This window comes from Phallusia mammillata, chromosome 4 (assembly GCF_965637545.1).
Source record: "Phallusia mammillata chromosome 4, kaPhaMamm4.hap1.1, whole genome shotgun sequence".
Taxonomy (NCBI): domain Eukaryota; kingdom Metazoa; phylum Chordata; class Ascidiacea; order Phlebobranchia; family Ascidiidae; genus Phallusia; species Phallusia mammillata.
In genome coordinates this window covers 33,031-46,492 of record NC_137255.1, presented here as the reverse complement: position 1 = coordinate 46,492, position 13,462 = coordinate 33,031, and the positions used below count along the sequence as shown (strand labels likewise).

The 13,462-nt window shown below is 34.2% G+C and overlaps 1 protein-coding gene across 1 annotated transcript in view; it reads left to right on the top strand.

Annotated features, from left to right (window-relative positions):
* LOC145224734 (mitogen-activated protein kinase-binding protein 1-like) overlaps positions 1-5,825 on the top strand; it is a 179,639-nt gene extending 173,814 nt beyond the window's left edge. The window contains exon 3 of the transcript XR_013859733.1: positions 5,672-5,825. The gene's annotated coding sequence lies outside the window, so the exon portion shown is untranslated. The remainder of the gene's footprint in view (positions 1-5,671) is intronic.
* The last annotated feature ends 7,637 nt before the right edge of the window (positions 5,826-13,462 follow it).

Sequence of the window (13,462 nt, the reverse complement as noted above, 5' to 3'; positions counted from 1 at the left end):
AACATTGGCGGATTGGGCTCAAATTTTGTAGTACTATTGATTGAATTATTGTGGTTTCATAGTATTATTATTTAAGCCCAGTGCTGATCACTGTGTTTTACCTTACAACACCCGACTTTCTCATGGTAATCTCTTGAAATGCATTATTTTTAGCTTTGCATGTGTGGGGACCCATGAGTTTCTGCCTGCAGAAACAACTAGGGTTATAAAAGACGCTGGATAATGTGGGACCCAATATAAAATAAGCATAGGAAAGATATAAATGTTTTAAAATAGGTTATAGTGTATAGGCAATGACAATATGTGCTAAGCCACCCTTCTAGTTTTATCTCATTTCGTTTACGTTTTATAGCCAGTAAGGTATATTAAGAACGACCTGATTTAATCGCGTTAATAGTCGTGTCCCCGAAAAACAGTATGAAGTTCGCTTGTCATTTCCGTTTTGCTTACATGAACGAACTGTAACTTTTCAAGCTATGTCTCACTGCAATTCCGAATTGGCTCTTGAAAACCGTTTAATTTTATCTCATTTCGTTTACGTTTTATAGCCAATAAGGTATATTAAGAACGACCTGATTTGATTGCGTTAATAGTCTTGCCCACGAAAAAAATGAAGTTCGCTTGTCATTTCCGTTTTGCTTACATGAACGATTTGAAACTTTTCAAGCTATTTTTGACTGCAATTCCGAATTGGCTCGTGAAAACCGTTTAATTTTATCTCATTTCGTTTACGTTTTGTAGCCAATAAGGTATATTAAGAACGACCTGATTTGATTGCGTTAATAGTCTTGCCCACGAAAAAAAATGAAGTTCGCTTGTCATTTCCGTTTTGCTTGCATGAACGAATTGAAACTTTTCAAGCTATGTCTGACTGGAATTCCGAATTGGCTCGTGAAGACCGTTTAATTTTATCTCATTTCGTTTACGTTTTATAGCCAATAAGGTATATTAAGAACGACCTGATTTAATCGCGTTAATAGTCTTGCCCTCGAAAAAAAATGAAGTTCGCTTGTCATTTCCGTTTTGCTTACATGAACGAATTGAAACTTTTCAAGCTATGTCTCACTGCAATTCCGAATTGGTTCGTGAAAACCGTTTAATTTTATCTCATTTCGTTTACGTTTTATAGCCGATAAGGTATATTAAGAACGACCTGATTTAATTGCGTTAATAGTCTTGCACTCGAAAAAAAATGAAGTTCGCTTGTCATTTCCGTTTTGCTTACATGAACGAATTGGAACTTTTCAAGCTATGTCTGACTGCAATTCCGAATTGGCTCGTGAAAACCGTTAATTTTATCTCATTTCGTTTACGTTTTATGGCCAATAAGGTATATTAAGAACGACCTGATTAAATCGCGTTAATAGTTGTGTCCCCGAAAAACAGTATGAAGTTCGCTTGTCATTTCCGTTTTGCTTACATGAACGAACTGTAACTTTTCAAGCTATGTCTCACTGCAATTCCGAATTGGCTTTTGAAAACCGTTTAATTTTATCTCATTTCGTTTACGTTTTATAGCCAATAAGGTATATTAAGAACGACCTGATTTAATCGCGTTAATAGTCTTGCCCTCGAAAAAAAGAAGTTCGCTTGTCATTTCCGTTTTGCTTACATGAACGAATTGAAACTTTTCAAGCTATGTCTGACTGCAATTCCGAATTGGTTCGTGAAAACCGTTTAATTTTATCTCATTTCGTTTACGTTTTATAGCCAGTAAGGTATATTAAGAACGACCTGATTTAATCGCGTTAATAGTCGTGTCCCCGAAAAACAGTATGAAGTTCGCTTGTCATTTCCGTTTTGCTTACATGAACGAACTGTAACTTTTCAAGCTATGTCTCACTGCAATTCCGAATTGGCTCTTGAAAACCGTTTAATTTTATCTCATTTCGTTTACGTTTTATAGCCAGTAAGGTATATTAAGAACGACCTGATTTAATCGCGTTAATAGTCGTGTCCCCGAAAAACAGTATGAAGTTCGCTTGTCATTTCCGTTTTGCTTACATGAACGAACTGTAACTTTTCAAGCTATGTCTCACTGCAATTCCGAATTGGCTCTTGAAAACCGTTTAATTTTATCTCATTTCGTTTACGTTTTATAGCCAGTAAGGTATATTAAGAACGACCTGATTTAATCGCGTTAATAGTCTTGCCCTCGAAAAAAAATGAAGTTCGCTTGTCATTTCCGTTTTGCTTACATGAACGATTTGAAACTTTTCAAGCTATTTTTGACTGCAATTCCGAATTGGCTCGTGAAAACCGTTTAATTTTATCTCATTTCGTTTACGTTTTGTAGCCAATAAGGTATATTAAGAACGACCTGATTTGATTGCGTTAATAGTCTTGCCCACGAAAAAAAAGAAGTTCGCTTGTCATTTCCGTTTTGCTTGCATGAACGAATTGAAACTTTTCAAGCTATGTCTGACTGGAATTCCGAATTGGCTCGTGAAGACCGTTTAATTTTATCTCATTTCGTTTACGTTTTATAGCCAATAAGGTATATTAAGAACGACCTGATTTAATCGCGTTAATAGTCTTGCCCTCGAAAAAAAATGAAGTTCGCTTGTCATTTCCGTTTTGCTTACATGAACGAATTGAAACTTTTCAAGCTATGTCTCACTGCAATTCCGAATTGGTTCGTGAAAACCGTTTAATTTTGTCTCATTTCGTTTACGTTTTATAGCCGATAAGGTATATTAAGAACGACCTGATTTAATTGCGTTAATAGTCGTGTCCCCGAAAAACAGTATGAAGTTCGCTTGTCATTTCCGTTTTGCTTACATGAACGAATTGAAACTTTTCAAGCTGTGTCTGACTGGAATTCCTAATTGGCTCGTGAAAACCGTTTAATTTTATCTCATTTCGTTTACGTTTTATGGCCAGTGAGGTATATTAAGAACGACCTGATTTAATCGCGTTATTAGTCTTGCCCTCGAAAAAAAATGAAGTTTGCTTGTCATTTCCGTTTTGCTTACATGAACGAATTGAAAATTTTCAAGCTATGTCTCACTGCAATTCCGAATTGGCTCGTGAAAACCGTTTAATTTTATCTCATTTCGTTTACGTTTTATAGCCAATAAGGTATATTAAGAACGACCTGATTTAATCGCGTTAATAGTCTTGCCCTCGAAAAAAAATGAAGTTCGCTTGTCATTTCCGTTTTGCTTACATGACGAATTGAAACTTTTCAAGCTATGTTTGACTGGAATTCCGAATTGGCTCGTGAAAACCGTTTAATTTTATCTCATTTCGTTTACGTTTTATAGCCAATAAGGTATATTAAGAACGACCTGATTTAATCGCGTTAATAGTCTTGCCCTCGAAAAAAAATGAAGTTTGCTTGTCATTTCCGTTTTGCTTACATGAACGAATTGAAAATTTTCAAGCTATGTCTCACTGCAATTCCGAATTAGCTCGTGAAAACCGTTTAATTTTATCTCATTTCGTTTACGTTTCATAGCCAATAAGGTATATTAAGAACGACCTGATTTAATCGCGTTAATAGTCTTGCCCTCGAAAAAAATGAAGTTCGCTTGTCATTTCCGTTTTGCTTACATGAACGAATTGAAACTTTTCAAGCTATGTCTCACTGCAATTCCGAATTGGCTCGTGAAAACCGTTTGATTTTATCTCATTTCGTTCACGTTTTATAGCCAATAAGGTATATTAAGAACGACCTGATTTAATCGCGTTAATAGTCTTGCACTCGAAAAAAAATGAAGTTCGCTTGTCATTTCCGTTTTGCTTGCATTAACGAATTGAAACTTTTCAAGCTATGTCTGACTGCAATTCCGAATTGGTTCGTGAAAACCGTTTAATTTTATTTGCATAAGTCATTGGATTATTTTCTTTGTCCCCCCACACACACACTTTTGTACGGTATTTTCAAGATTATCCACTAGAGTATTGATGGTTTAATGTGTCGGGTATGCAATTTTTTTACAGCAAGTGTTTTGTGTTATGGCAAAGTACGGAAACCCCTGGTTTTTGCACCTTTTTCTTCACTGTAGGTTTTTAAAGCTGTTTAATTGAAGCCGGTCATAGAAAATACTTTACAAATTTACACTCTTTAAGCCATGTGTGCGTATAGTGGGATTGTGTCTTTCCATTTTTCATTTTGGGTGTAATGTGTTGGTCTCAGAAGGTAACATAAGATAAGACATGTTACATTTAAATTCAAGCTGTTATTTTTATGTTTTGATTCAAACAGGCTAACTTATGTAGATATAAACCCCTATCCTTTCAGCACCAATTGTTGTTTCTACTTTGTATTTGTAGCCTAATTGCTGTATATGTTCATTAGTGTGTCCCTTGATTTCACAAACCTTCCTGCTTGAAAACATTTGACATTGCATCGCCTCAGACAGTAAGGTTGCTGAAATAGTTTTAATAGAAGATGTGTTTTGTAGAAGGCATGGTTCCAGTAAATGAAATGTCCTATTTTAGTGGATCCTATTATGTATGCTTTCGCTTGTGTTCAAAATCTGGTGCATGTTTTTGGCGTAAATAAAGTTTTCTTTTAGATCCTTCCGTGTTGTTTTGCATTGGGTAAAATATCTCTTTATTATGTTTGTGCTGTTACTTGATAAGGCAGACAGAGATTTATTTAAACATAGAATAAAAGGAATCCATAAAATCACATGTAAACGTTGAGATTTGTCAAAAAATGTTTGTTGACAAGCTTTTTGTGGAAATTTGGTCACGCACTAACGACCATGTCATGAAAAGTGATATCATAAAAAAATACTTTGTTATCAATTGCGGCATGAATTTGGGGAAAAAATTGCACTTTTGGAGTTAAAATAAAATTTGGTGTTTTAATTTACCGCAGTTGTTTTGAAAAATTTATTAGTAATGTTTTCTGAATCTAATTAACGTGACGCAATAATTCATGAGTTTGCCAAATATGATTTCAGTGGTTAGTTATGACGTAAAATTTTTCAGAAGTTTCCAGTGCCGAAATTCAGCTATTGCTGGCTATCTCCGGTTTTGTTTTGTGCCAATGAATGGGCAATAAATTCTTTTTCATAAAAAGTTTTCCGCGTGATGACCTTTTGCCAAATGCAAACTCAAATAAAGAAGTAACGTTTCATTGGTCCAAGAACGATAGTAGATTGTGTTTTTTTGCTGCACAAGTGATTTACAAGTTACACTTTTACGCCTCGATGGAATAGCAAGTTCGGAAGTTCGTTAATGTGCATTTATTTCCGAAAATTATTGAGCGCGAAACATATTTATTGAACAGCTGTGAAAATAAACATTGCGTCATCAGCGATCAGCTGTTTGTAAACAGACGTGGCGAAAAATTTTCATCTCTGAAAGTGAGACTGTTTTTGGTCGTTTTGTCGCAAAATTATGAAGATTAAAGACAAAATCGTGCTTTTGCTTTTGCTGCCTAATTAGAAGTCGTATTTTGGTAAAAGTTAGTTTCAAAATTTTTACATATTTAATGAGAAAAATAACGGCCCAAGTAGACATAAAAAGCAACTTGCCTCAATATCACTGATGTGGGCATGAGCATTTGCAGAAGCAGTTATAAAATAATAAACCATGTTGCATTTACATCTATTTGAGCTTTTATTTTTATGACTAAATTTATGAACAGATCCATGCATATTGTTTAATATATTTTTACATTAATTATTTTGAACTTACAATTGGATTTTTGCAGAGGTTATGAAGTGCTTGCGATGTCAGTAGATGTCTACAACATGTGGCTGCATCTTGTATTTTCTGATCACTCACTTGTTATAACTGATGTGATGGATTTTGAAAAACCAAATGTCACTTCAGTTTCCACGTTTCACAGCTCGTGTGTCTAGGAAATCAATGTTTGTCTTTGTAACATACATATATTGAAGTTACATCACTAAAAAAATTATATTTCATCACAAAAGACAAATGTAAACAATAAATGTTATTAATCGGGACACACTGCTCTTCGATATCCAAAATACTGAAAAACAGTGACTGATCATTTTTTAGTGATTTATTTTTTTTAAATGTTAAATGTGCTCAAAAAGCATTGTCAGTTTCTGTACCCCTCACATCCATGGAGATCATAACATAATTCTTAACAAAAAGTATATAAGCTTATGTCAATAGACATACTATAACTATTCAAATATCATCAGTAGTGGCTGAAAATGAATGAAATGTTGTAACGTCAGCTGCTGTAATCATGTCTCATGAGTGTAAATTGTCTGCTCCACACTAATTATAACAGTGGAATTATAAATGTAAACCAAATTCAGAAAAGTCTTTCTGATTTAATTTATTTAGTCAAATTCTTGTTTTGTTTTTGTCACTGATTTAAATCACTGGGGCACAAAACCCTGTTTACATGTAATAATAGTTTCTTCCTTATGGTGTTTTTGCAGACACTTCCTGATTGTGCTGAGTCAGCTGTTTTGTTTCGGTTTCAAATGACGGCAGAGTCAGGATTTGGAAAATCGATGAACAAACATGTGTACGAACCTTATATATTGTGGCTGTTTGTAGGATATATGTATTGGACGATCAATAAGAACATTATATATTGTGGCTGTTTGTAGGATATATGTATTGAACGAGCAATAAGTTAGTTATTAAATATTTGTAGGCTCTGAAACACACAATTCTATTGGAAAGTATGGAGAAACACTTCACCGACACTAAAACATCGGTTGAAGCACGTTGCATTTCTGTTCATAATGACGGCAAACACATGCGGTTGGCGACAGGAGTGGCAGTATGTATAGAGTATCCAGCAGTATGTATTCAACTTACTTCCTAATTCAATTTGTAGTCATCTTTATGTCTGGGCACATTGGGGAATTCTGCACACAATTTAACACTCTATCATAAATATGCATCAGTAATTTCATCGCTGGTTTCTAGGCTGCACCTATTTTAGCTTGTTTTTCCAAGCCACAGTAAATTTGGAATTTGGTTTTAAGTTGTTATTTTGGATTTGTTTTTTTTGTAATCCTTAAGACTAAATAGTTTTGCGTTTTTTATGACAACCAATCATTTGTTTTTAGTGTGTACGACCTTATGACGTTTAAGAGGATATCATTTATTTCGTCACACGACGGGGATATATTAAGCATGGATTATTCTCACCGTGGTTCGATGCTTGCAAGCGCGAGTAAAGATCGATGTGTTCACATGTTTACTGATGATTCTATTCCGTCCATTTGGCTAATTCGACCCAGTTGACACAAAATGTAAATTCAATGCACTAAGTATCATTTACACGAACTACAATAAACTGCATTAAAACGCTGGAATTTAAATCATACAAGTAAACAAGGGTAAATTTGGAAAATGAAACACGCATGTTTAAGTGATTTGCCTTTGAACCAAATGTGTAACATTTAAAAATCTGACTTTTTTCCGAACCATTTTGCTTTGCCTAAGCTTTTTTAATTATATATATATATATATATATATCAGTCACAGTGAAAGTGTCCAGTTTTCAGCTGCATTTGTTTTTGTACCACTTTTGTGATTTTTGTGTTTTAGTCTCATTATGTTGTTTAACAGAGAGCATAGTTGTTTGATCTTGATGCTGACAATTCTTGGTCTAAATCAGATTTATAATTACAGTTTCGACTAATGAGCTGTGGAACAGACAAGTCTCTTTACTACTACAACTGACATCAGTTGAGAACAACATTACATTGAGAAACACTCGATGGCTGACATGGACATTGTTGAGTAAGCAAATCCACAAAATTTTAAACCCAGCCATTCTAATTGTGGATTTTATTCATCGATGATTCAGTGCTAGTTGCGTGCAGCTGCAATTTAACCGAATATGACATCTTTGGTGCAAAACGCTTGTTGCAACCTCGTGTGTTGATAAAAACATCTATGTCCTCCCGTACACCACAGGTCAGTGTTGGTTTGCATTTGTTGAGAAAATTGAAAAGCAATTTGCAGTTATACAATATTAATAAGCATTTCCACTTAATTCAATCAAACATGTTTTATTCATGTCAAATGACTAAATGTATGTCTAGCAAATTTACTCATGGTAGGAATTTCACAATACTGGCCTTTTACAAGTTTGCATTTTTTCTGCATCAGTTTATAAATTGCTTTAATGTATTTGCAACTGTTTTTCCAATTAACATTTTTAACAAGAATCTTTTGTTTGTCTCGCAGGAGATTGTGTTTGCATGATCAGCCGGCATTCAGAGGTAGCGGTTGCTCTCACTTTCGACCACAACTCTCACTTAATCTCCGCATCTGCCGACAGTTGCATATTTGGGCGGACATTTAGCCATCGGGTGACAGAAGAGCTCAAACAAAGCCAGAAAGGTGCCACCTCCATGCCTGGAAGTCCAGATTTGAATGAAACCTCATATTTTGCTACAAACGACTAGTTCACATAGGAAATAATCGATGAATCGACGCATCCTAGTAATGTTGACATCCCGTTCAGTGATGAGTTTGACGACACTTCAACTTTCACATTTCACAACAATCCGGGTAATGTCTGTTGCTGCGGTTTCCAAATGATTTGTCCGTTAGTTGAGGTGTTTGCAGAGTTGCTTTGGTAATGATCCCAGAAAATATCCTGCCTTAAGAAAGATATTATTTATGTTTTCTGAAATAATTTTATTTATCACATATTTAAACTTATAATCGTTTGTTGTATCTTGATTTTTGTTCCTTGATTTAAACAGAATGACCACTGTTTTGGCTGGTTTGATATGTTACTATTATCATATTTATTGACATTCAGAATACACTTTTTTTATTATGATTCCTTTATTGTTTTTCTTATTACACACATCAGTACAAACTTCATTATGCAAATTTAATTTGTAAAGAAGTGTCAACATTTTTAAGCATTTTGCTGGTTTGTATTTATTTTGTTTGGCTTTTTAAGAACTTACAATTGCTTTATCAGATGCTGAGCAACAAAATACTGATGAGTCATTGTTGTCAAAGTGAGTGACTAAGCAGTTGTCCAACGATGAGTCAGGGTTACCTTTACCTGAACTGGGGAAATGGGAGATAAATTGCACAAAGAAAAGGTGGGATGTTGGGATTTAACTTTACAAATATGTGACAGACTAAAAACTTTGACAAGCCTGAAGTCGTCCACTGTTTTATTTAGACATATATATTTCACCTAAGTAATAGGCAGTGTTAGTTTCTAAAAACAACTAAGTCACATTGCTAAGCTGTTTATGTTTGGCCCGGAAACCAATTTTCTTAGGCAAGTGTAGGCTGACCCTTGTGGCTAAATATTTTTGACCAGTATATGCTTGGCAAAGCCACATATACATTTTAAACTTTGATTTCATTTCTAAATGTCTTTTTGTATTCTTATTTCAGGCTTGCACAGTAGCAGAAGGACACATACATACCAACATTTGAGTCATAGATTGGATTTACTGATGGATTATTTTCTTTGTCCCCCCCCCCCCCCCCACACACACACACACACACTTTTATCTGGTATTTTCAAGATTATCCACCAGAGCATTGATGGTTTAATGTGTCGGGTATGCAATTTTTTTACAGCAAGTGTTTTGTGTTATGGCAAAGTACGGAAACCCCTGGTTTTTGCACCTTTTTCTTCACTGTAGCTTTTTAAAGCTGTTTAATTGAAGCCGGTCATAGAATATACTTTACAAATTTACACTCTTTAAGCCATGTGTGCGTATAGTGGGATTGTGTCTTTCCGTTTTTGATTTTGGATGTAATGTGTTGGTCTCAGAAGGTAACATAAGATAAGACATGTTACATTTAAATTCAAGCTGTTATTTTTATGTTTTGATTCAAACAGGCTAACTTATGTAGATATAAATCCCTATGTTTTTTGCACCAATTGTTAAAGTTGTTTCTACTTTGTATTTGTAGCCTAATTGCTGTATATGTTCATTAGTGTGTCCCTTGATTTCACAAACCTTCCTGCTTGAAAACATTTGACATTGCATCGCCTCAGACAGTAAGGTTGCTGAAATAGTTTTAATAGAAGATGTGTTTTGTAGAAGGCATGGTTCCAGTAAATGAAATGTCCTATTTTAGTGGATCCTATTATGTATGCTTTCGCTTGTGTTCAAAATCTGGTGCATGTTTTTGGCGTAAATAAAGTTTTCTTTTAGATCCGTCCGTGTTGTTTTGCATTGTGTAAAATATCTCTTTATTATGTTTGTGTTGTTACTTGATAAGGCAGACAGAGATTTATTTAAACGTAGAATAAAAGGAATCCATAAAATCACATGTAAACGTTGAGATTTGTCAAAAAATGTTTGTTGACAAGCTTTTTGTGGAAATTTGGTCACGCACTAACGACCATGTCATGAAAAGTGATACCATAAAAAAATACTTTGTTATCAATTGTGGCATGAATTTGGGGAAAAAATTGCACTTTTGGAGTTATAATAAAATTTGGTGTTTTAATTTACCGCAGTTGTTTAAAAAATTTATTAGTAATGTTTTCTGAATCTAATTAACGTGACGCAATAATTCATGAGTTGGCCAAATATGATTTCAGTGGTTAGTTATGACGTAACATTTTTTCAGAAATTTCCAGTGCCGAAATTCAGCTATTGCTGGCTATCTCCGGTTTTGTTTTGTGCCAATGAATGGGTAATAAATTATTTTTCCTAATAATTTGACCGCGTGATAACCTTTTGCCAAATGCAAACTCAAATAAAGAAGTAACGTTTCATTGGTCCAAGAACGATAGCGTTTTTTTGCTGCACAAGTGATTTACAAGTTAAACTTTTACGCCTTGATGGAATTGCAAGTTCGGAAGTTCGTTAATGTGCATTTATTTCCGAAAATTATTGAGCGCGAAACATATGTATTGAACAGCTGTGAAAATAAACATTGCGTCATCAGCGATCAGCTGTTTGTAAACAGACGTGGCGAAAAATTTTCATCTTTAAAGTTGAGACTGTTTTTGGTCGTTTTGTCGCAAAATTATGAAGATTAAAGACAAAATCGTGCTTTTGCTTTTGCTGCTTGATAAGAAGTCGTATTTTGGTAAAAGTTAGTTTCAAAATTTTTACATATTTAATGAGAAAAATAACGGCCCAAGTAGACATAAAAAGCAACTTGCCTCAATATCACTGATGTGGGCATGAGCATTTGCAGAAGCAGTTATAAAATAATAAACCATGTTGCATTTACATCTATTTGAGCTTTTATTTTTATGACTAAATTTATGAACAGATCCATGCATATTGTTTAATATATTTTTACATTAATTATTTTGAACTTACAATTGGATTTTTGCAGAGGTTATGAAGTGCTTGCGATGTCAGTAGATGTCTACAACATGTGGCTGCATCTTGTATTTTCTGATCACTCACCTGTTATAACTGATGTGATGGATTTTGAAAAACCAAATGTCACTTCAGTTTCCAGGTTTCACAGTTGATGTGTCTGGGATATAAAGGTTTGTCTTTGTAACATACATATATTGAAGTTACATCACTAAAAAAATTATATTTCATCACAAAAGACAATTGTAAACAATAAATGTTATTAATCGGGATACACTACTCTTCGATATCCAAAATACTGAAAAACAGTGACTGATCATTTTTTAGTGATTTATTTTTTTTAAATGTTAAATGTGCTCAAAAAAAGCATCGTCAGTTTCTGTACCCCTCACATCCATGGAGATCATTACATAATTCATAACAAAAAGTATATAGGCTTATGTCAATAGACATACTATAACTATTCAAATATCATCAGTAGTGGCTGAAAATGAATGAAATGTTGTAACGTCAGCTGCTGTAATCATGTCTCATGAGTGTAAATTGTCTGCTCCACACTAATTATAACAGTGGAATTATAAATGTAAACCAAATTCAGAAAAGTCTTTCTGATTTAATTTATTTAGTCAAATTCTTGTTTTGTTTTTGTCACTGATTTAAATCACTGGGGCACAAAACCTTGTTTACATGTAATAATAGTTTCTTCCTTATGGTGTTTTTGCAGACTCTTCCTGATTGTGCTGAGTCAGCTGTTTTGTTTCGGTTACAAATGACGGCAGAGTCAGGATTTGGAAAATCGATGACCAAACATGTGTACGAACCTTATATATTGTGGCTGTTTGTAGGATATATGTATTGGATGATCAATAAGAACATTATATATTGTGGCTGTTTGTAGGATATATGTATTGACTGAGCAATAAGTTAGTTATTAAATATTTGTAGGTTATGAAACACACAATTCTATTGGAAAGTATGGAGAAACACTCCACGGACACTAAAACATCGGTTGAAGCACGTTGCATTTCTGTTCATAATGACGGCAAACACATGCGGTTGGCAACAGGAGTGGGAGTATCCAACAGTATGTATTCAACATACTTCCTAATTCAATTTGTAGTCATCTTTATGTCTGGGCACATTGGGGAATTCTGCACACAATTTAACACTCTTTATCATAAATATGCATCAGTAATTTCATCGCTGGTTTCTAGACTGCACCTATTTTAGCTTGTTTTTCCAAGCCACAGTAAATTTGGAATTTGGTTTTAAGTTGTTATTTTGGATTTGTTTTTTTGTAATCCTCAAGATTAAATAGTTTTGCGTTTTTTATGACAACCAATCATTTGTTTTTAGTGTGTACGACCTTATGACGTTTAAGAGGATATCATTTATTTCGTCACACGATGGGGATATATTAAGCATGGATTATTCTCACCGTGGTTCGATGCTTGCAAGTGCGAGTAGAGATCGATGTGTTCACATGTTTACTGATGATTATATTCCGTCCAACACGATAGCTGATCATTCTGCTGCCGTCACTGCTGTGAAGTTTGCGAACCGAGATTATGAGGTAAACTGTCATGTAGGGAAGTTGAAACTAGTATAACTAGGTATTTTGGAATAGTTGTTTCGATTCTAGAATATCTAATCCAAGTCTTATATAATTTTTTATTGTGATCTGGACAACAATGTTTCCCGAGGTAAACTGTCACTGGTGTGGCTAATTCGACCCAGTTGACACAAAGTGTAAATTCAATGCACTAAGTATCATTTATACGAACTACAATAAACTGCATTAAAACGCTGAAAATTGAATGATACAAGTTAACAAGGGTAAATTTGGCAAATGCAACACGCACATTTAAGTGATTTGCCTTTGTTTGAACCAAATGTGTAACATTTAAAAATCTGACTTTTTTCCGAACCTTTCTTTGTACATTGCTTTTTGCTTTGCCTAAGCTTTCTTAATTATATATATAAAAATATATATATATCAGTCACAGTGAAAGTGTCCAGTTTTCAGCTGCATTTGTTTTTGTACCACTTTTGTGATTTTTGTGTTTTAGTCTCATTATGTGCTTTAACAGAGAGCATAGTTGTTTAATCTTGATGCTGACAATTCTTGGTCTAAATCAGATTTATAATTACAGTTTCGACTAATGAGCTGTGGAACAGACAAGTCTCTCTGCTACTACAACTGACATCAGTTAAGAACAACATTACAT